The sequence below is a fragment of the Canis aureus genome, chromosome 12 (genome assembly GCF_053574225.1).
Source record: "Canis aureus isolate CA01 chromosome 12, VMU_Caureus_v.1.0, whole genome shotgun sequence".
Classification (NCBI taxonomy): domain Eukaryota; kingdom Metazoa; phylum Chordata; class Mammalia; order Carnivora; family Canidae; genus Canis; species Canis aureus.
The window spans coordinates 55,072,877-55,095,058 of record NC_135622.1 but is presented as its reverse complement, the minus strand read 5'-3'; the positions used below and the strand labels follow the sequence as shown (position 1 = coordinate 55,095,058).

General features: G+C 36.6%; 1 pseudogene; it reads left to right on the top strand.

Moving 5' to 3' along the window:
- Positions 1-4,391: 4,391 nt before the first annotated feature.
- LOC144324562 (glutamate dehydrogenase 1, mitochondrial-like) lies at positions 4,392-5,140 on the top strand (annotated as a pseudogene).
- The last annotated feature ends 17,042 nt before the right edge of the window (positions 5,141-22,182 follow it).

The window sequence follows — 22,182 nt, the reverse complement described above, 5'->3', positions numbered from 1 at the left end:
ATTATTAATGATGGCTCGGTAGTGAACAAAAAAAGAAAGACACCTGTTTTCAGGGAATATACATGCTATGGAGAAGAAAGAGTAAATAAACGAATACTATAGAAAATCCCCAATAGTAATAAATACTAGGCTAAGAACTAAAACACAGCCATGTGGTAGGGAGGGAACAGACATATACCCCTGGCTGAGTTATGAGAGCAGGCTTCTCCTGGAAGGTGACATCTTAGTAATAAGCCCATTAGAAAGATTTTAAATACTATTCTGTGTCAATGAAAAGCTTTTGGAGAGTTTAGGGTTGAAGAAGGAGAGAGAAAAACTGGGATATGTACAGATTTTGCATATTAAAATTAGTTGAGTTTTTATATGCAAATTTTAGGGAGGCATTTTGGAAGCAGGCATGTAATAGATAAAACAGATTATCTTCAAATATTTTATTTTGACCTATTCAGTTAAATGTTAACCTTTCATAAATACGTCAATTACATATGACACATGTAATAAATATGTAACAAAAATCCAAAGGAGAAAAGCAGAGTATTTCATGTACCTAAACTATATAGAAGAACAATGACAAAGACTTGCCAAGATAATTCTTGAAAAAAAGAATAATATGAGTTCTTACATAATCTTTATCTAATTTCTTCCAATGGTTGCCTCTTGCATAATTATGATACACCGTCAAAACCAGGAATTTAACATTAGAACAATCTATGTGTATGTGTTTCCATCTTAATCGTGTGTGTAGATTCATAATATCACCACATCAATCAAAATGCAGAAATACTCTATCACACGAAGAACCCCATCTGCTAGATATACCTCCATAGACACCCCTAGCAGAACTGCTTTGGCTGTGTCCCACAGTTTTTGATATGTTGTATTTTAATTTTCATTAAACTTAATGCATTTTTAAAAATTTTTCTTAAGTCTTCTTCTGAGACACATAGATTTTTTTAAGAAGTGGTTGTTGAGTTCCAAGTGTTCATAGACTTTGTGCTACCTTCTCCTCATTGATTTCTAAATGGTTTCCATTGTGCTTAGGTCAGGAACACCCTTTGTATAATTTCATTTTTTTAATCTGTTGAGATTTTATGACTTAGGGTATCACCTGCCCTCCTGGTACCTATCTGGAGATGCTTAGAAAATGTGTATTCTGCTACTGTTTAATGTCATCATATCACATTCAAATAAACAAGAAAAACAATCTAGCTTATTGAAGGATCTCCTTTATTTTATCTCAGCAATGTCTCCTCTCAAGCTGAAAGTAATATCGCTCACAAGATGACAAAACTAAAACAAAACAAACAAAAACCTACCACTTCTCCATCTGCTCACCTTTATCTCTTGTTTCCCCAATTCTGTTTCTTCTTTTTCACACTTAACCTACTCAAAGCCATGATCAGCCCATTAGAAAAGTGCTCAGCTTGTTTCTGTGGAATATGGTCCCCTTTCCTCTTTCCCTTCTCCTTATAAGGCTCGTGTTTTACTTTACTTTCAGTTGTTATCCATCAACAATTATACACAAACAATTCTGAACTTCCTCTTCACTCTTAGCTGCTCAACTGGCAAAGCCGATGTTTACAGAGTTGCAAACCAGAAAGTGCTAAATTGATGCAGCACATTTGCATACATTCCACTTGAAAAAATTAAAACAACATAAAACAAGGCAGGTGAGGCATCCCGGGGAAGTGATGTGAAGGCAATTATTCTGTTTAAAATGTTTTGTCTATATATGGTATGCATGCCATCATTCACAGCCTGTCTTCCTGAATGTGATTTCTGACATCCTGTTGTTTGCTGCACTACTTAATTACAGTGAGTAATGAAGAGATTTTAAAACCACACTGTCACAGTTAATAGGGTGAATAATTAAAGTAATAGTAGAGTTGGTTTCCCTTCTGTACAAACCGTTTGCTCTTCTAACACATTGTTTAGATTTGCCCACAGAGTGATTCTCTGCCTCAGAATTTACTGCTGCATTGTTTCAGAAGCCTGACTTGGCCACTGTGCTCATCACAAGAAGAATGTGAGAGTTAACCTGTGTGAGCTCCCTGAAATAACATACTAAGGCAGATAGTTACAGCTTTACATTTCTTTCTCTCTCCCTACCCTTTTCTGGGATTAGGGTGGGCAATTTGTTCTCCTGAAGCAACACACAGTTGATAATCCATTAGGTGAAAAATTATGAATTCTCAGATTTTCTTTAGTTTCTCAGAGATAAAATAGACAGGTGGAGAAGAGGCATAAACAAAAATAATCTTCACAGTCATTTTTAATTAGAGAGAACAAAAGTATAGAAACCAAAAGTAGCTGACACCAAGGGGTGGGAACAAGCAAACATTACTATGATGAAGAAAGGTTCCCGGGAGGGGCACCTGCCTGACCCAGTATGTTAAGCATTCAACTCTTGATTTCAACTCAGGTCATGATCTCAGGGTTCTGAGATCTAGCCTCATGTCATCTCCTTGTCATCTCAGGCTCTGTGCTCAGTGGGGAGTCTGCTTGAGATTCTCTGGCTCTCTCACCTCCCTTTTATCCCCTCCCCATGCTCAAGCACTCTCTCTCTCAAATAAATAAATAAATCTTAAATTGGAAGGAAGGAAGGAAGGAAGGAAGGAAGGAAGGAAGGAAGGAAGGAAAGTTGGTTCATGGGAGACAGAAATGGAAAATAAGCCAAAGGGAGACATTTGGGATCAGATTAGGAAGAGTCTTTAATGTTAAGTTAATTATGTGTAATTTACTCTGCAGGAAACTCAGGACCATAGAGCTATGAGCATGAATGTAACATCATGCAAGTGATAGAAAGATTAAAAAAGGTTAAAGAGTATTGGCTTGTGAGGCATGTGCTTAGTGCTTTAGGATGGATACTAGTTAACTTCAGGTCTTCCAGTGGCTAGAATTCTTCATACATAACTTAAGATGTTATTGTTTAGGAAGTAGATCCTCATATTGGCAACATCTCTGGATTAAAGTAAAAAAACAAAAGTCGTGTCATCTTCCTAGTCTTAGTTTTCTCATCCTGTAAAACATGTTTGTCCTGTCTTCCTCATGGGGTGGCAGCTAGGAGCAAAGTGAGCTGTTTATTGCTGATCCCATGAAAGGAAATCAAATAAGCTGTTGACCAAGTACATCAGAGTTTGTGCTGGCTACAGGGACAGAGACAGCCACGTTGACAGAGTGCTAAGTATTATCTTGTAAGAGGGAGGTCTGAGGTCGAGTATTTACAAAGTTCTGGGTGTCCGGGGTAAGACAAGACTTCTTTTTATTTTATTTTATTTTATTTTATTTTATTTTATTTTATTATTTTATTTTATTTTATTTTATTTTATTTTATTATTTTATTTTATTTTATTTTATTTTATTTTATTTTATTTTATTTTATTTATTTGTTTATTTTTAAGACAAGACTTTCAATATGGAGGCTAGACCGGGCTGGGCCATGTTTTTAATATCATAGTTTGGAATTAGTACATATGAGGCATTGTTTAAAATGAATTTTGTGAAGTAAACAGTTATTTGATAAATTCCATTTGGTAACTGATTTTTCTGGGAAGGAAGCTTCTGAAAGAAACAATGAAGTTACCTCCAGTCTCATCTTCCTGAGAAAGAATTCTCTAGAATAGTAAAGTCATATGCATGCAAATGACTGTAAACTAAAGTCATTTACTTTTCTTTGTAGGCAAGCTTTATTTTCAACCCTACTAAGCTGTGTGGCTTAATTTCATAGTAGATACCATGAGAAATGGGTGCACTATAGAAATGAAGGTTGAACCCTTTAAGAGACATGAATCTGGTTCCAAACCACCCAAGGGAGCGTTAGACATTGCTGTAATTTCTAAATTGCATGGAGTTAATAAATTCATCAAACTACAGACTCAAAATGACTAAATTCTATTATATGTAAATAATGCCTTCATTTAAAAAATATGTAAGCCTGCGCCCGCGGCCCCCACCAGTACCCCGGTATCCGTTACGGCACTGATATGAGTGTGGACCAAACTCTGGCTTCTCTGATGACCTACAAGTGTGCAGTGGTTGATGTGCTATTTGGGGGTGCCAAGCCTGGTGTTAAGATCAATCCCAAAAACTACACTGATAATGAATTGGAAAAGATCACAAGGAGGTAGGTTTACCATGGAGCTGGCAAAGAAGGGCTTTATTGGTCCTGGCATTGATGTGCCTGCCCCAGACATGAGCACAGGTGAGCGGGAGATGTCCTGGATTGCTGACACCTATGCCAGCACCATAGTGGACTATGATATTAATGTCCTTACCTGTGTTACCGGTAAGCCCATCAGTCAGGGTGGGATCCATGGGCGGATCTCTGCAACTGGCCGGGGAGTCTTCCGTGGGATTGGAAATTTCATTTTCATCAATTTTCATTGATGAAAATTTCATCAATGAAGCTTCTTACATGAGTATTTTAGGAATGACACCAGGGTTTGGAGATAAAACGTTTGTTGTTCAGGGATTTGGTAACGTGGGCCTGCACTCTTTGAGATACTCACATCGTTTTGGTGCTAAATGTGTTGGTGTTGGTGAATCTGATGGGAGCGTATGGAATCCAGATGGTATTGACCCAAAGGAACTGGAAGACTTCAAATTGCAACATGGATCAATCCTGGGCTTCCCCAAGGCAAAGCCCTTATGAAGGGAGCATTTTGGAAGCTGATTGTGACATCCTGATCCCTGCTGCCAGCGAGAAGCAGCTGACCAAGTCCAACACACCCAGAGTCAAAGCCAAGATCATTGCTGAAGGTGCCAATGGACCAACAACCCCAGAGGCCGATAAGATCTTCCTGGAGAGGAACATCATGGTGATTCCAGACTTCTACTTGAATGCTGGAGGAGTGACAGTATCTTACTTTGAGTGGCTGAAGAATCTGAATCATGTCAGCTATGGCCGTTTGACCTTCAAATATGAAAGGGATTCTAACTACCACTTGCTCATGTCTGTTCAAGAGAGCTTGGAAAGGAAATTTGGAAGGCATGGTGGAACTATTCCGTTGTGCCCACAGCAGAATTCCAAGACAGGATATCGGGCGCCCCCGAGAAGGACATCGTGCACTCTGGCCTAGCTTACACCATGGAACTAGAAACGACCTGTGCCACAGAGCCATTTGGGTATTTTTGCCTTTAAATGGAAGGTCTCTTCCCTCCAGCTGTGCTGCCTTGCTCCCTGGCTGCTCCGGGAAGGTGGGACCCCCAGGGCGGATCCTGGGGCCGGGAATGCACCTGTTGCCCAGCAGCAGCCAGTGGCTCACTGCCTTGGCTCTGGACCAGTCTGAGACCTGCGGTAGCTCTGATGCCTCTGAGCAGCAGGTGTGGAGCATTTTCAAGGGGTGGCATGGTCCGCAAGTGACTTACTGGTATTTTACATCAGCAAAATAACTCAGTTTTACAGATTGCAACAAAGATAAAAGCTGTTTCTCTTTATGCATTTTATTCTCTTAGAATAAAATAAGTACATGCTGCTGTAATAAAATTGCCTTTAATCACTTAAAAAAATAAAAAAATAAAAAATATGTAAATGAAAAATTGAGTCTCCATACTCCCTCCCAAATTTGTATTATTTCCCTAAATTCTTCCATTCACTTTCCAATGCAAGACATTCTGGTTCCACATTCTAATATCCCAGTGTTTGAAGAACCAAATCTTTCCAAAAAGAAAAAGCATTTACATAAAACTTCCTAATATGTCACATGTCCCCATGTAAATTATTCTTAATTTTTCCAAACATCCACACTTAATGTTCTGTCTTTGTTCAAATTTTCCAGTAACCTGAATAGAGCAGCCCCTATCTCTGTGTATTAAACTTGTATACACATCCTCATGAACTAACTTAAATAGGATCTTTTCTGAAAAATCTTGCCACGTTCCTCTTACAACATTTTCATACCAGGCTTATGGCATTTATTACTTTTATTCTGGATTGTAGACACTTGCTTATAGGTGTGTCAAATCATTAAAACGAGGATTCAAATCTGTTCCATCTCTCCAAGTCTTCTATTATTTAAAAATAGACCTTTCTTGGCTCAGTGGTTGAGCGACGGCCTTCAGCTCAGGTTGTGATCCTGGGGTCCTGGGATCGAGTCTCGCATTGGGCTCCCCACAGGGAGCCTGCTTCTCCCTCTGCCTATCGTCCTTCCTCTCTCTCTGTGTCTCTCATGAATAAATAAATAAATAACATAATTAAAAAAGAAACATCCGATTCTTGGTTTCAGCTCAGGGTTAGGAAATCAGGCTCCCCATCAGGCATGAGTGGGGAGCCTGCTTAAGGCTTTCTTTCTCCCTCTTGCTCTGGCCCTCTCCCCACCCATCTTCACTCTCTCTCTCTCTCTCTCTCTCTCTAAAATAAATATATCAATAATAAAATAAAATATGAAAATAGATCTTGCATATAGAAAGTGTTTGGCAAATATTTTACAAATGGATGATTGGTTGATTAGATTGTGTCTATTCAAGTTTCTACAGATACCTCCAGAGGATGGTACACAGGGCAGGTAAATGTTCTAGTGTGCTCTAGAGCTGCCAGATGATGGTCCCTGAGCCTTCAGAGAAAGGAACTCAGAAGGAGAACACAGTACACAAAGAATAACAGAAGGGAACCATAGACAACAGAGAGTGATGAAGCCTGGATTCTATTTGCAAGTCAGCGAGAAAATATATTGTAAAACTATTTAATGTTCTCTCTGGTAACATTCCCTGTATCTCCTTTGAATCTAACCAGTAACAATTCTAATTTGGGACCTCCCCACCATTATGCTGTGTGTTTATGTGCCTACGTATCCACTACTTAAAAGTATGCATTGTCTCATAATTCTCTTTCTGCCATGCCTCAACTTTGCACAGTTCTCTGTGTAGACAAAAGACATGGCTACAATAGATTTTCCTCCAGTGATGGCATTTAATTAATCACCCCAGACCCCAGCACCTGAATTCTGTTTCTCTTGTCATTTCTTCCCTGCCCCACTGCTTTATACTATTTTGCATTTCAAACACCGTGGTATACTTGTTATAACACCTATTAGGTTCCCTTCTCAAGCTTTGAACTCACTCAGGCTGCAGAATGGATCATCTTATTATCTCAGGCTCTCAGGTAAACTGTAGCAGGGCTGTGATTTGCATGAAGCACATCTTTCAGGGTGTGGGAAGGACCAAGATGACAGGATGGAAGCACCAGGCTTTCAACTTAATTAGTTCCACCCCCATGGCTGGAATTTTTTACTTCCTACTTTCAGCCACAATTATGCAGAAAACAAGTGGAGGGGTAATATTTTACTTGTGAATTAAGGGTTTATTTAATAAAGCTGTGCCACCTTGTTACCTATTTCTCGGAGTCTAAGGCACATCTATGTAAAGATAAATAGAAATTCCTATTTATGTGCTATTTCTTTTAAAACTTTGCTCTCTCCTGAATTAATATTAATGATTTGAAAAGGGAGGAAGAGAGTAAAAGTAATGCATAAATTGCCAATTATCCTAAGACCCAAAAGCACAGTGTCTGGGTATTAGATTTAAAATAAATAACTTGGGTAATTCCATCATCCATTTTCTTTTGAAAACTTTATATGGAGGGATGCCTGGATGGCTCAGTGGTTGAGCAACTGCCTTTGGCTCAGAGCTTCATCCTGGGATCCTGGGATCAAGTCTTGCATTCGGCTCCTTGCAGGGAGCCTGCTTCTCCCTCTACCTGTGTCTCTGCCTCTCCTTCTGTGTCTCTCATGGATAAATTTAAAAAAAAAAAAAAAAAAAAGAAAGAAAGAAAGAAGAAAGAAGAAAGAAAGAAAGAAAGAAAGAAAGAAAGAAAGAAAGAAAGAAAACTTTAGAAGAGAACAAATCAGCTTCGATTTTGTACCTCACAAACTAGGAGGGAAATTTCTGGGTGGAGCTGTGACGTTTTAAACAGGGCCATTCAAAATTGTGTTTTCTTTTGAAATTGCAGCTACTCTGTCTCTCATCCTTTACCCTGAAATTCAAATGGTGGTTGCCTTCCCCTGAGGCTTAGGAGAGCATTTTACTAAATGAATAAACATACAAAATCTTCAAATATCGTGGGAAAAGTCTCCCTTTTTTTTGTTTTTTTGGGGGGCATTTTTTTGGGTTTTGGGGTTTCAAAACGCATCCAGTGACTGTGAGAGAAAAGTCATACAGAGAGATGGTCTATGATATTTCTTCTCCCTAAAATGTACTTTCCCTCACCCACGTTTTTTAAAGAATTTTTTAAAAGATTTTATTTATTTATTTATTCATGAAAGACACAGAGAGAGAGAGAGACAGACAGAGACAGAGACAGAGACAGAGACACAGGCAGAGGGAGAAGCCAGCTCCATGCAGGGAGCCTGACGTGGGACTTGATCCCAGGTCTCCAGGATCATGCCCTGGGTTGAAGGCGGTTCTAAACCACTGAGCCACCCGAGCTGCCCAACACCCACGTTTTTTAAAACTAGCTTCTACAGTTGGCTGTTTTTATTTATTTTTTTAAAGCTTTTATTTATTTATTCATGAGAGACACAGAGAGAAGTAGAGACACAGGCAGAGGGAGAAGCAGGGTCCTCTTGGGGAGCCTGATGCAGGACTCGATCCCAGGACCCCGAGATCACTTCCCGAGCTGCAGGCAGATGCCCTCAACTGCTGAGACATGCAGGCATCCCCTGTTGGCTATCATTAAATATTATTTCTTTCAAAAAGCCTTTCCTGAAACTTGAGTTAAACTAGTTGTCTCAGGGAGTTCTCAGAGCACCCTGAAACTTCTCCAGTTTGCTGTGTTTCATGCTCTATTCTAATGCTAGCTTAACTGCTTGGACCCTCATATAAACTTCAAGCTCACTAAGAACAGTATGATGTAATATTTTACTGTTCTACTCCCAGTTGAGACACTATATTATGTACTACTAAAAAGCTCATTCCCACTCCGTGAGGCTCACAACAGAACAGGGCCTTGTGGTGAAATGAACTCCACCCTTGGTTTACTGGCTCTGCGGTCTTTTCTCGAAATTGTTAATAATTTCATCTTTGAACTTGTATTTTATGTGTGAAGTCAATGGGACGATGGAGCCTGTGAACAAGCAGAGATAATCTGCACAGTGGGTGAGTCTGCATGGTTCCTGGCTAGCTTGTTTGCACTCAGCTTCGAATGCCCCATGAGCAGAATCCTGGGAAGCCCGTGACACATGAAAGCAAGTACTGGGGCATCAGGTAAGGAGAGGCACTGATAACGTGGAGATGTAACACCTCCCAAAAAAGAAGACTCTGGTGTTATGAGAAAGACCAAGGAAGCCTTCCCTGTTCTTTATTTGTGCTGCACGACTGTGTTAGCCAACAACTTACACTGAAAAGAAGGACATCAAGGAAAAGGAGAGTGTGGGACAAAAAAACAGACACAAACAGTTTTCTCTTTCAGCCCTTTGTACTCATCTATAAACCAAAGGTAGAGAATGTTGGTAGTAGGTGTGCATATTGGGAAGTGAAATATAAACAGCTGAGTTAATTTTGTGTGTGGTTTCCACCATTGTGGCCAGAGCTGCATACATATGCTCTTATGAGTGAAGAAATACAGATTGTGCAATTCCAGTTATTCAATATATGAGTTAAAGGCTCCTATTTGCATTTAAAACTGGTATTACACAGCATAAAGATAAATAGTAAAAGTATTCCTAATAGGTGAGAATTTTAATTCTTCTTTAACTAGAATATTACACAGCAAATATAAAATACCATGGCTCTCTGAAAGAGCTAATAGAAGACAGGAAAATTCTTTCTATTTAGCTCCTTTAATGACTCTATTTACCTTCTTTTTCATCAAAGAAAGCCACATTTTCATTTTGCACTGAGTCCTGCAAAGTACACAGTCAGCTATGCAGTCAAATTTTGATGCAGTAAATGTGGTTTCAAACCCCCATGCATTCCAAAGAAAGAACCTGCCCTTGACTAGTTTCTGGGAGATAAACTCTGAGCCCTTGCATTATCCTGCTTGATAAAAGTGCTTTCATGTACAGGAGAACTTTAGCCACACTGTATAGTTTGTGTTAATGATAGAATTAGTGGCAAATATCTATTTTTATTCATCTGGTTCTCTGGGCCATGTTATATCAGTTTAACCTCTGGGAGATGGCTGGGCTGAACAGCTAAGGTCAGGTACACAGGGGCTCTGTGCCCATGTGATCTGACCTCTAATAAAAACCCTAAACGTCAAGGCTTGGGTGAGCTTCCCTGATTGGTAATATTTCATACATTTTGCCATACATCATTCTTGGGTTCTTAAGTGCTGTCTATAGGACTAAACTGAGGTCAGCTGAGATCTTCTGCTTTGATTTGCCTAGACTTCAGGACACATGTCTGTTAAAGTTTGCTAATTTTAATCTATAGCCTTTCTCTGTAGTAAACCTTTTTTAAGTGAATATAACAGCTTTACTGAGTTCTGTGAGTCTTTCTAAAAAATCATCCAACCTGAGAGTGGTTATGGAGACCCCTGGAACACTGGCTCTAACTCTCGGTTACAAATTGGGACACCATGTTTAATAGTCCCAAAAGACCACAATAGGGTATTTCCCCCAGCGTGAAATATGAGTATTGTTCTTAAAGCAGAGGATTGGTGTAAGATAGAAAGATTTAACTTTGCAAACATATATGTTTTTTTCTCCTTTTTAAGTCTGAATAATATTCTGTTGCATGTATCCACCAAATTTTGTTGATCTAATCATCTGTCAATGTATACTGTTGGTGTTTTGGGGTGTCTAGCTTCTTTAGCTTTAAGTTTGGGATATATGAAGTAAGAAGAAAATCCAGAGAACTCACTACAGTGAGTCAAATGCAAGATACACTAGTAGAAATACCCAACCTAAAAAATAGCATGAAAATTGGGGGGTAAATTATGAATAATCCTCAGTGACCTGTGGGACTATTAGAAATTTCTAAATTTTGTGATGTTGGAGTCCTAGAAAAAGATGAAAAGACAGCAGAACTAAATAAGTACTAGAAAAATAATTTTGAATACTCTGTAAATGTGGAAAAAAATTACAAAATCTTGTAGCTTCAAGAAGCTGAGAAAACCTCTACTAGAATCCCCAAGAGATCCAGACCAAGACACAGTAGTCAAATCTCTGAATATTAAAGGCAAGAAAAATATCTTGAATGTAGTGAAAGAATAACTATCCTTACCTTTAGGGGAAAATGCTTTGAATGACAGTGGATTTGTCATCAAAAACCATGGAAGCCAAATGACGCTGGCACAACATTTTTCAAAGGATGAGAGAAAAGAACTGTCAACTGGAATCTTAGATTCACAGGATACATCCTTCAGAAATGAAAAGGAAATAAAAAAATACTCTGATAAAGGAAAACCAAGAGAATTTGCCACCAGCAGACCTACCCTAAAAGAATGACTAAATCAATTTTACCAAAGAAAGAAGACAACAGAATAAAGAACCTTGGAAGATTAGGAAAAAAGAGGACAGGAAGGAAATAGAAGGGTATATATAATAGACTTTCCGAATCTTCTCTTGAGCTTTTCAAATTATGATTTGTAAGTGAAGCAAAATTATAATACTATCAGATACGGTTCTAAATGTATGTAGAAAAACTTTTAATTATTAATATTAATAACATAAAAATTATTGAGGGCAATTATAAATGGAAAATAATAATAGTATGTGCAGGGAGGCAAGGTTTCTATACCACTAACACTGGTAAAATAATGGCATAAGTAGACTATGACATGTTATGTGTATATAATGTCATACCCAGAAAGACCCCTGACAAAGCTATAAAAAGGAGATATACCCAGAAACACTGTTCATAAATCAAAACAGAATTGTAAAAACTGTTCAAGTAAACCACAGGAAGGCACGAAAAATAAAATATAAGAAAATAAAGGAAACCCTAGTAAAATAAAATGGCAGACTGAAGCACTAACATATCAGTAATGACACAAAATGTAACTTGTCAAAAGACATCAATGAGAAGACAGAGATTGGCAAAGTGGATTAAAAAGTGTGACCAAACTATAGATTCTACAATGAATTCACCTTAAATATAGTGACAAAGGTAATAGAAATGTAAAAGAATGCAAAAGATATATCATGCAAACTTTACTCAAAGGAAAGCAGTAGTGGCTTTATCAATATCAGTTAAAGTACACATTAGTTCAAAGAAGAGTACAGAGAGGGACTTTTTTTTTTTTTAGGAAGGGACATTATATGAGAAAAGGTCAATCCAGCAAGGAGACACAACAATGATGAATCTGTATGCCTGAATACAACATAACTCAAAATATCTGAGGCAGAAACTGACAGAACTGAAAAAGAAATAAACAATTTTACAAATAACTGATAGAGCAACTAGAATGAAAATCAGAGCAGGTATAGAAGAATTCAACACCAATAAGATCTAATAGGCATCTGTAGCACACTCTACCTAATAGCAGCTGAGTATGCATTAATTTCGAGTGCCCTCTGATATGTACCAAGATAGACCATTTGCTGGAACATAAAAAAACAAATCATCAAATTAAGATCATTGAAATTATATACAGTGTTTTCTCTGGGGAAAGAAAAAAGAAGTTAACTATAAGTTAATACCAGAAAAAAAAATCTCCAAACACTTAAAAAGTAAACATCACATGTAAATGATCCATGGGTCAAGGAGGAAGTCTCAAGGGAAATAAAAAATGCATTGAACTGAATGAAAATGAAAATGCAACAGAAACCACTTTGGGAGTTTCCTATATAACTACATATGCAATTATCCCATAAAAAGGAAAACTCAAGAATCTATACACTAATATTCACAGCAGCTTTATTTATAATAACACCAATCTGGAAACCCTTTGGATAGCCTCCAGTGGGTGAAGAGTTAAACAAACTGTGGTACGTACATACCACGAAATGCTAGTCTGACTAAAATGGGAAGAACTATTGATAAAACAGATAGATGAATCTTTTTTTTTTTTTTGGATGAATCTTGAGATAAGTATAATTTATGGAAAAAATAAAATAGTTAAGCACATTATAATTGTACTTACGTTACATTGTTGAAATGCCAAAATTATAAAAGTGGAAAGATTAAGTTGCCAGGGGGGAAGGATGGATGAAGGTTTGATGAGAAATGTGTGTGGATATAAAAGGGTAACATAAGGGTTCCTTTTGGTGATGGAAATATTAAGGACCTTAACTATTCCAATGCCAATGTTCTATTTGTGATATTATACTCTAGTTTTGCAAGTTGTTTTCTTTGGGAAACTGGGTAAAGGGTAAAAGGGATTATTGTATTATTTGTTTCTACTATATTTAAATGTACAATTATCTCAAAACTTACAGAGTGTAAAAAAAATGACACAGCCAATTAAACAATAATGAAGAAAAAAATTAAAAACAGTAGACTCGATTTTTGTAGCATTTAGATTTTTTTTTTAAGAGAAGGAATGAATTCAGAGCTCTTTTTTGCAGGGTTGCACTCAGATTGATGGGCGCACAAACAGATGCTGGGGAAGGGCATCTGTTAAAGACTCTCTTGCAACTTTTTTTTTTTTTAAGATTTTATTTATTCATTCATGAGAGAGAGAGAGGCAGAGGGAGAAGCAGGCTCCATGTCGGGACACTGATGAGGGATTCGATCCCGGGACTCCAGGATTATGCCCTGGGCCAAAGGCAAGCACTAAACTGCTGAGCCACCCAGGGATCCCCTGCATTTAGAATTTGATACACATTCAAAACCTACTTTTGGAGAAAGACTCATATTCAAGCCTTTATGCCTTACTTAGATTTATAAATATGTCAGGGTAATCATCTGTCCTTCAGTCTATTTTAAAACAATATTCTTCTGTACTGATTATGCTTCTTTCTCATATCAAATCCATCATCATCAATAGTAGCCCTTCTTTCTACTCTATATGTCCTTGGAATGTATGGAAACTTAGTCTCGAACTAACCTGATTTCCTGAATTACATACTTTGTGTAAGTGATATGTGGCAAATTCTTTTAAATTCTTTCTTAGTTTTTGCAAACATAAAATATGGACAACTATATGTATATTGCAGTAGCATCCTAAAAAGAGAATCCAGTTAGTGAGGGATGGTAATATTAAACAAATACATAATCACCACTATATTTGTTCAGGACCCTCCACAGAATACGATTCGACGTTTATATTCTTCGATGTATAGATTTTGTTGTAGACTAATCCATTATATGTGGGCATGTAATGAAAGAGCGAGTTTGCATTTTAACTCTGCCACCTGCTGCTTAAAAATTCATATTTTATGTCATGGTTGTTCAGAGAAGAGGTTCTATTAAGTCCAGGTCACTTATGTTTGCATGGTTCCAGTTAAACCATTGAACATAATCTTCAGGTCATTGTCCATTACCAATACTTACAGGTTAATATTAACAAAATGAGAAAGCAGGCATCAGGAATTTGTGTATAAGGCAAAGTTGTAAAATAGAAGAACTTGACTGAACAACTGTAGTCAGTGATATCAGAGGCAGATTTTCAGAACACAGAGATCCATATTTAACTCCCAGCTCTGACATTTCTCATAAGTGGCCTTAGACAAATCTTAAAATAATTTCCATTTTCTTCATCTATCAAATTGGGTGGTAATTTCTAATTCACAAGACTGCTGTGAGTATGATATTGTAGTTGAAAATAACTTGTAATATATTGAGTATATAGCAGTAATATATTGAGTATATCTTTTGCTTGAGATTATTTTCAATCTCCTTATCCCAGCAGTATGAATGAAAGACAAGATCCCATATAATAAAATGTATGTTTTATACTAACCAGGAGGTAAAACCTAGGACGGTGACTCATCTGTATAGGGGCTGGGAAGACTGGAAGACAGAGTCAAGAAAATAGAAGAAAAGATAAATAAATAAAAGGGATCACTCAAAATAAATGAGATATTATAGATTTAATGATTTGCTTAATCAGAGCAAGCCTTGTGTATATTTGGAAATTTTTCAAGAATGTTTTCTGCCTTTAATTTCCACAATGGCAAAGAAATAGCAGTATCTTATTATTAGGCCATTGAATATTTGCAAGCAGTTGAGAGTTTTCTACTCTGCATTATAAGGGCCTATAAAAGTGTCTCAGAGGAATTTCTGAATTTGTTAGCCAAATGAATAAATGGATGAATGAATAAATGATAATTGAGGAAACAATGACTCAATTAATATGATCATTTAAAACCTCTAGATTTCAACAAGAACTACAAAAATACTCAAACACCTGTGACACCTTGCCATTAAGGGAAACCTTCCTGATAATTTCCTTCCATGCAAGAAGACAGCTAGCCCACGAATAACCTGAACTTTTCAGAAAACTGTATTTCTGCCCAGGATATGTGAGTTTCAGCCACAGCCGACTGTCATGAAGCTGAGCAAGACACACTAACTCCTTAAAGTATATGAGCCACCCATAATTTTTTTCTTAAAGGCTTCTCAATCTGGCCTGCAGAATATATAGATTATAATGACATACCTTTTCGTGTAGGGTCTCTCTATGCTCAATGTTAGTTGTTATTGATGAACAAATTGGACCAGTAGAGTCACAGTGCCATTCTCCATGAATGGGAGACACAAAGGGGACATTCATCATTATGTAACAAATCAAAGGAGACCATATGGCCACTGTAGTTCTTAATAATTTTTCATTTGGGCATAGGTCAATTTATAGAATTAACATATTTTATAACCATAGTGCTTGAATGAGACAGATTTTCTTAACTTTTATTTTTTCTTTTTTTTTAAGATTTTATTTATTCATGAGAGAGAGAGAGAGAGACAGAGACACAGGCAGAGGGATAAGCAGGCTCCATGCAGGCAGCCCGATGTGGGACTCGATCCCTGGTCTCCAGGATCACGCCTTGGGCCGAAGGTAGGCACTCAACTGCTGGCCAACCAGGGATCCCCGACAGAAAGTAGGATTCTCTTAACTTTTAATCTTTGTCCCCAGCTGCTTCCTCTCGGAACTACCTTTTGTGAGGGTGATGATCTTCCTAACATACTCTGTATTTGATTTCTTCCATGCTCTCTCTTTACCTTTGAGTTAAAGTCCAAACTATTATAAGGCATGCAGTGCTCCCATTGCCTGGCTTCCTCCTTTCTATACAGTTTCATTCATCAAGATTCTGCATCTTAAACTTTATACTCCAGTAAATCAAAACGTTCAGCAGTTCCTCTCAGTGCTATGGGATTTCATGCTTCGGTTCCTTCATTTGTTTGGTTCCCTTTGTCTGAAATGCTCTACTTTCCCAGTCTCTTTTTGGAGAAAGCCTAGTCATTCCTCAAAATTTAACCAAGTATCTTCTTCCCAAATTTTTCCCTAAGTGCCTAATTTGGTGAAGCAACCCCTCCTTATAGTTTACTCATTGGGCATATATTTATCATGACACTTGACATATTATATTGAAATTTTCTAATTACATTTTTGTCTCCCTCATTAGACTTGGGTATCATCAAGGGAAAAGTACACTCAAATTCATCTTTGAATCTCCTGGGTGTGGTGAGCATTTAGAAATGTGCTCAATGATATTTACTGAAATTAATGCAGATAAGTGCTAAGAAATTATTTTAATGGAATACCATCTGGTGGCCTGAGGGCTATCTTTTCTGAGCCAAAACCAAAACAAATAAACAAACAATACCATTAAGTGTTTAAGATGAGGATTATAGCCAGTGATTTTTCTGGAAAACAAATTGGTTAATTTAGGTTGTCCTGTAAAAGGTTACATCTTAGGCCTTCCAATTATCAACTGCAATAGAATGTTTATTCTGGATGCCATGTAAGAGTCTTGATTTATTTTTCTGTAGTGAATGTGCCTGCTTTGTTTTATTTCATTTCTTTGGAAAAGCTATTATATAGTCTGCAACGCTCAAGAGATTATTTCTTTTTAAACTGAGCTTCTTTAATTTCAGATACATAAATTGGCTATAATTCAGAGTGAAATGTGTCATTATAGTCTAACAGCATTTATAAATGTTCATAGATGTTAAATTATAAGCCATTCAGACACTTAAAAGAATCCATGCACATGTACATTGGGCAGCATATAATGAGAAAATTTATCTTTATGTTTGGCTGCACAATCTATTTTCATTCCCTGGACTATTTCAATTCATCATTTAAACCCGGTTCTAAATCTTTTACTGAAGATATTGCTAATGGGGCCAATCTGGGCTGGCAAACAGAAGTGTGTAGGTGCTTATCTGTCTGGGAGGGTGTAAGGTTAAAATACTGCAGGTATCTCTTAATATTTTAACCTTGCCCAATGTCCCTAGGATAAACCACACCCTTTAAAACAGTGATTACTATTACTCATATTTTGTCTGTGGGAGTTCCTTTAGTAATCCTAGGTCCACCACCAAATTATGAGTTTACTGAATGTATACTCTCTTGTTTATGCTATGGCTCTTTGTTGTTGTTTTTATTGCATAAATTGCATAATGCATTGAATTGGGAAGTAAGTTTGCCTAGTAAGTGCACACAGTAAATTCTCAATTAATTAAGCAATATAATTTCCCAACAGAATGATTTCTTGATATTCCTTATATTTTCCTTGAATAAGCACTTCTTATACTCATATTCATTTTGGGATATAGGTTGGTCAAAATCCATCCTGTTTTAATAGTAGAACAGGAAATGATGAGTAGTTCAATTCTTTATTCATACAGAAAAAGAAAATGTATGCAAGATCCCAATAGGCGGAATAGATAGAGAAAAATTGCCACTGGAGTGAAGAAAAGGGACTTCAATCAGACAAATTGGCTCTTGCCCCTGTGATGGGTCTTGGGATGGTAAAGAGCACAATTTAGAAAACTAAGGTATCAGATCACTTTTAGTTCTAACATTAACCAAGAGAAGCACATTTCTGAGACTTTTCTACATTTAGAAATGTGTTCATACTTCCCAGGCTCTGAATACTAAGAAAAGTCTGGAAAACAATCAGGGAAACAAAAGACTTTAGGCATAATGTTATCTTCCCATTAAAATTGCCACTGTCTCATTAGTCTTCATTGATTTCTTTTAGATTTTTGTCTTTGAGGTATTAACCTTATTTTTATAAGCAATTATGCTTATAAACATCTTTATAAAGATAATCCTATAGATACTATGATCTCTCATTTGTGAACTAAAGTATAGTGACAATGACCTAGTGTATACTTCTTCCTGGATATCTGACAAATCTGTATGATTCAGGATTTCCAAAGCTTACTTTAACAACTTTGTCTTAAATATTTATTAATTTGTATGCCCATGTGAATGTTTATGCATACTTACATACTGATACTATCCTTGATTAGAGATAATCAATTTAAAAATTGGGCGGGGGGTCATCACATCTTCAAATACCACTTTATCCCATTCAAATTGCACATATTCAACTTATTACTGAAAAGTTTATAGATTGTCATTGTGATCATCTTTACACCATTATTTTCCACTCTAATTTATAACATTTGAATTCAGTACCTCGTTATCTCTTGCCCTTGCAAAGGTTGCAATAAATCATCTAACCTATAATTTTTTTTTATTTTATTTTATTTTATTTTTTTATTATTTTTTTTCTAACCTATAATTTTATTCTACTTAAATATTTTCCTATTACTGGGTATCTATGTAGTTAACAATTTTTTCACCATTATGAATAATATTTGTACACATATATCTGCATTTCATATTGGTTCCTTGCCAAAGCCCATTGGGGGGGTGCCTGGGTGGCTCAGTCGGTTAAGCATCTGTCTTTGGCTTGGGTCATGATCCCAGGATCTGGGATTGAACCCGTGTCAGGATGATCCTGGAAGTCTGCTTCTCTCTCTCCTCCCTGCTCTTGTCACTATCTCTGTCTCTGTCTCTCTCCTTCAAATAAATAAATAAAAGCTTTTATAAAATGGCCCATTAGGATTTATGTAATTATGTAATAGTTTGGTATTAACTTAATTGGTCTTTTCTTTTTTTCTTTTTTTTTAAGATTTTATTTATTTATTCATGAGAGACACACGGAGAGAGGCAGAGAGATAGGCAGAGAGAGAAGCAGGCTCCTTACAGGAAGCTTGATGTGAGACTCGATCCTGGACCCCCGGATCACACCCTGAACCAAAGGCAGATGCTCAACTGCTGAGCCACCTCAGCATCCCTTCATTTTTTTGAAGATTTCATTAATTTATTTGAGACACAGAGTGAACGAAAGAGAGAGCACTAGCGGGAGGAGGAGCAAAGGGAGAGGCTGAGCAGGGAACCTGATGCGAGGCTCGATTCCAGAACTCTAGGATCATGACCTGAGCAAAAGTCAGATACTTACCTAACTGAGACACCCAGGGGCCCCTTAATCTGTCTTTTTAAAGAACAAAATACAGTTCCAAAAATGATGGTTATTTATCAATTTGTTTTGGATCATAAAGCAAAGTGACATCAGTTAGAAGATGAATAATGTACAAGCTCCAAAGATAAATCAAAGATTTAAAAGTATGACTACAGGTTTGAATTAACCTGGGATGATGTGATTATTGTCAGGATTTTTTTTTTTTTAATGATAGTCACAGAGAGAGAGAGAGAGAGACAGAGAGAGGCAGAGACACAGGCACAGGGAGAAGCAGGCTCCATGCACCGGGAGGCCGATGTGGGATTCCATCCCAGGTCTCCAGGATCACGCCCTGGGCCAAAGGCAGGCTCCAAACCGCTGTACCACCCAGGGATCCCTGTCAGGATGTTTGGATAAATGCTGGTATTCTATCAACTTTCAAATAAAGCTCTATGCTAATATAAATAGTGAAGCGTTGAATTTGCCTATTACAACTACATGTGTGTTTTGTTATTGTTAAGTTCAAATAGTGTAATTAAAATGTTATAAAGTATAGTAGGAAGAAAAGTTTGTAAAGATTATTTCAAAATTTGTGGCTCCTATAACTGAGTGAATGATCATATCAACTATAGAAAACATAGAAAGCTTGAATATAACTAAATTTGGAATAGAAGATTATAAAATAGAGTTTTAGAAGATTGGAATTTTTACTTAATGAGTTTGATAAACCTTGGAGAATCAAAAAATATTTTGAATAGGCAGTTTGATATATAGATGTGGAGACCGAATGAGATGGAGGTATGCATTTCTGGATGATCTGCATAGGTTATTCTCAAAACTATAATTGTAAAAACAAATAAACAAATAAATAAAAGCAAATCAAAAAAGTCATGACTGTGAATGAGATCATTTAGGAAAAGAATATATTTTGAAACAATGTGTAAAGACACAATTAAATGGTCATGATATAATGAGATAAAATTCAATAAGCAAATATTTAGATTCTATTGGGAACAAATTCATAAATGTTTACATATGTATGATAAGAGAGCACACAAGAGAAAGAAAAACACTTCAGGGGATCCCTGGGTGGCGCAGTGGTTTAGCGCCTGCCTTTGGCCCAGGGCGCGATCCTGGAGACCCGGGATCGAATCCCACGTCGGGCTCCCGGTGCATGGAGCCTGCTTCTCCCTCTGCCTGTGTCTCTGCCTCTCTCTCTCTCTCTCTCTCTCTCTCCGTGTGCCTATCATAAATAAATAAAAAAATTAAAAAAAAAAAGAAAAGAAAAACACTTCAGTAAATTCATTAATACAAAAATAAAATCTACATATATATTTATGGAGACAATATATTTTAAAAATCTCCTTTGTTTACTTTTGAAATTCTCCCAGATTATGTTATAAATGTATATCATTTTAATAATTTATTTATCATTACAAGTTAGGAAAAGTAAATATCTCTCACTTCATACAAGAAAGGGATAAAGAATGATGAAATATAAGACAGTGCAAAATACTGTGATAATCTCTATGATCCAAGGTTTCATACATAAAAGTAACATTAAACATATGATACATATTTTAAACAAATCAAATGCAGTCCTTAAATACTATTGATGGGACAGTTGCAGAAAGGTATTCAGAGGGAGATTCAGATGGCAAACCCATGGACACAGAAGAATAATTTTTATAAGTGCAAAAAGAGGAGTATGGCATTTCAAGAAAGTAGCCAAAGAAGAACTAAATACAAAGGGATATTCCATATTCAGCAATGGAATGAATAACACTGTTGGTTTCATCAAGATGTCAATTCTTCCCAATTTGACCTACAAATTCAATATATTATCAATCAAAGTTCCAGCAAATTATTTCATGGTTATCAACAAACTAACTGCAAACTTCATATGGAGAGGCAAAAGACCCAGAGTTGTCAATATAATACTGAAGGAAAAAGACAATGTGGGTAGACTGGTAACACCTGACTTCAAGACTGACTGTAAAGCTATCATAAACAAGAGACTGTAATATGGGTGAAAGAACAAATATATTACTGAACAGAGCCCAGAAATGGATCCACATTAATACAGGTAAGTAATCACTGATGATGCAAGGAGGGCAATACAGTAAGTATTAAAAGTAAATAAGTAAATATTAATAAGTAAAGACCACTGCTTCAACAAACGTTGCTGAAACTGGACATCCATGGACAAAAAAAAATTGAATATAGATACAGACCATATATCCCTAAAAAAAATAAAATAAAATAACTCGAAATGGAGCATAGACCTTAATGTAAAATGTGAAACTATAAAGCTCCTGAATGGTAACTTAGGAGAATATCTAGTTGACATTATGAATGGTGATAACTTTTTAGATACACCAAAGGCATGGCCCATAAAAGATGTAATTAATAAGCTGGACTTCATTAAAATGTAAAACTTTTGCTCTGTGAAAGACACTGTCAAGAGAATAAGACAAGCCACTGACTAGGAGAAGATATTTACAAAAGACGTATATGATAAAGGACTATTATCTAAAATATACAATGAACTATTAAAACCAAATGTCAGGAAAATTAAAAATCCAATTAAAAGGTAAACAAAAGACCTAGTAGACACTAGAGCAAAGAAGATATCCAGATGACAAATATCAAAAGATATTCAACATTTTCAACATCATATGTCATTAGGGAGAGAGGTAAATTAAAATAATGAGACACCGCTATTAAGCCATTAGAATGACCAAAATCCAAAATATGTACAAGATCAAATGTTGGGAGGATGTAAAGCAACAGGGTCTCTTTGAATAAAGAGAATTATTTCTCAGTGAATACTGCTGGCAGGAAAGCCAAATTGTACACCCACTCTGGAAAACAGTTTAGT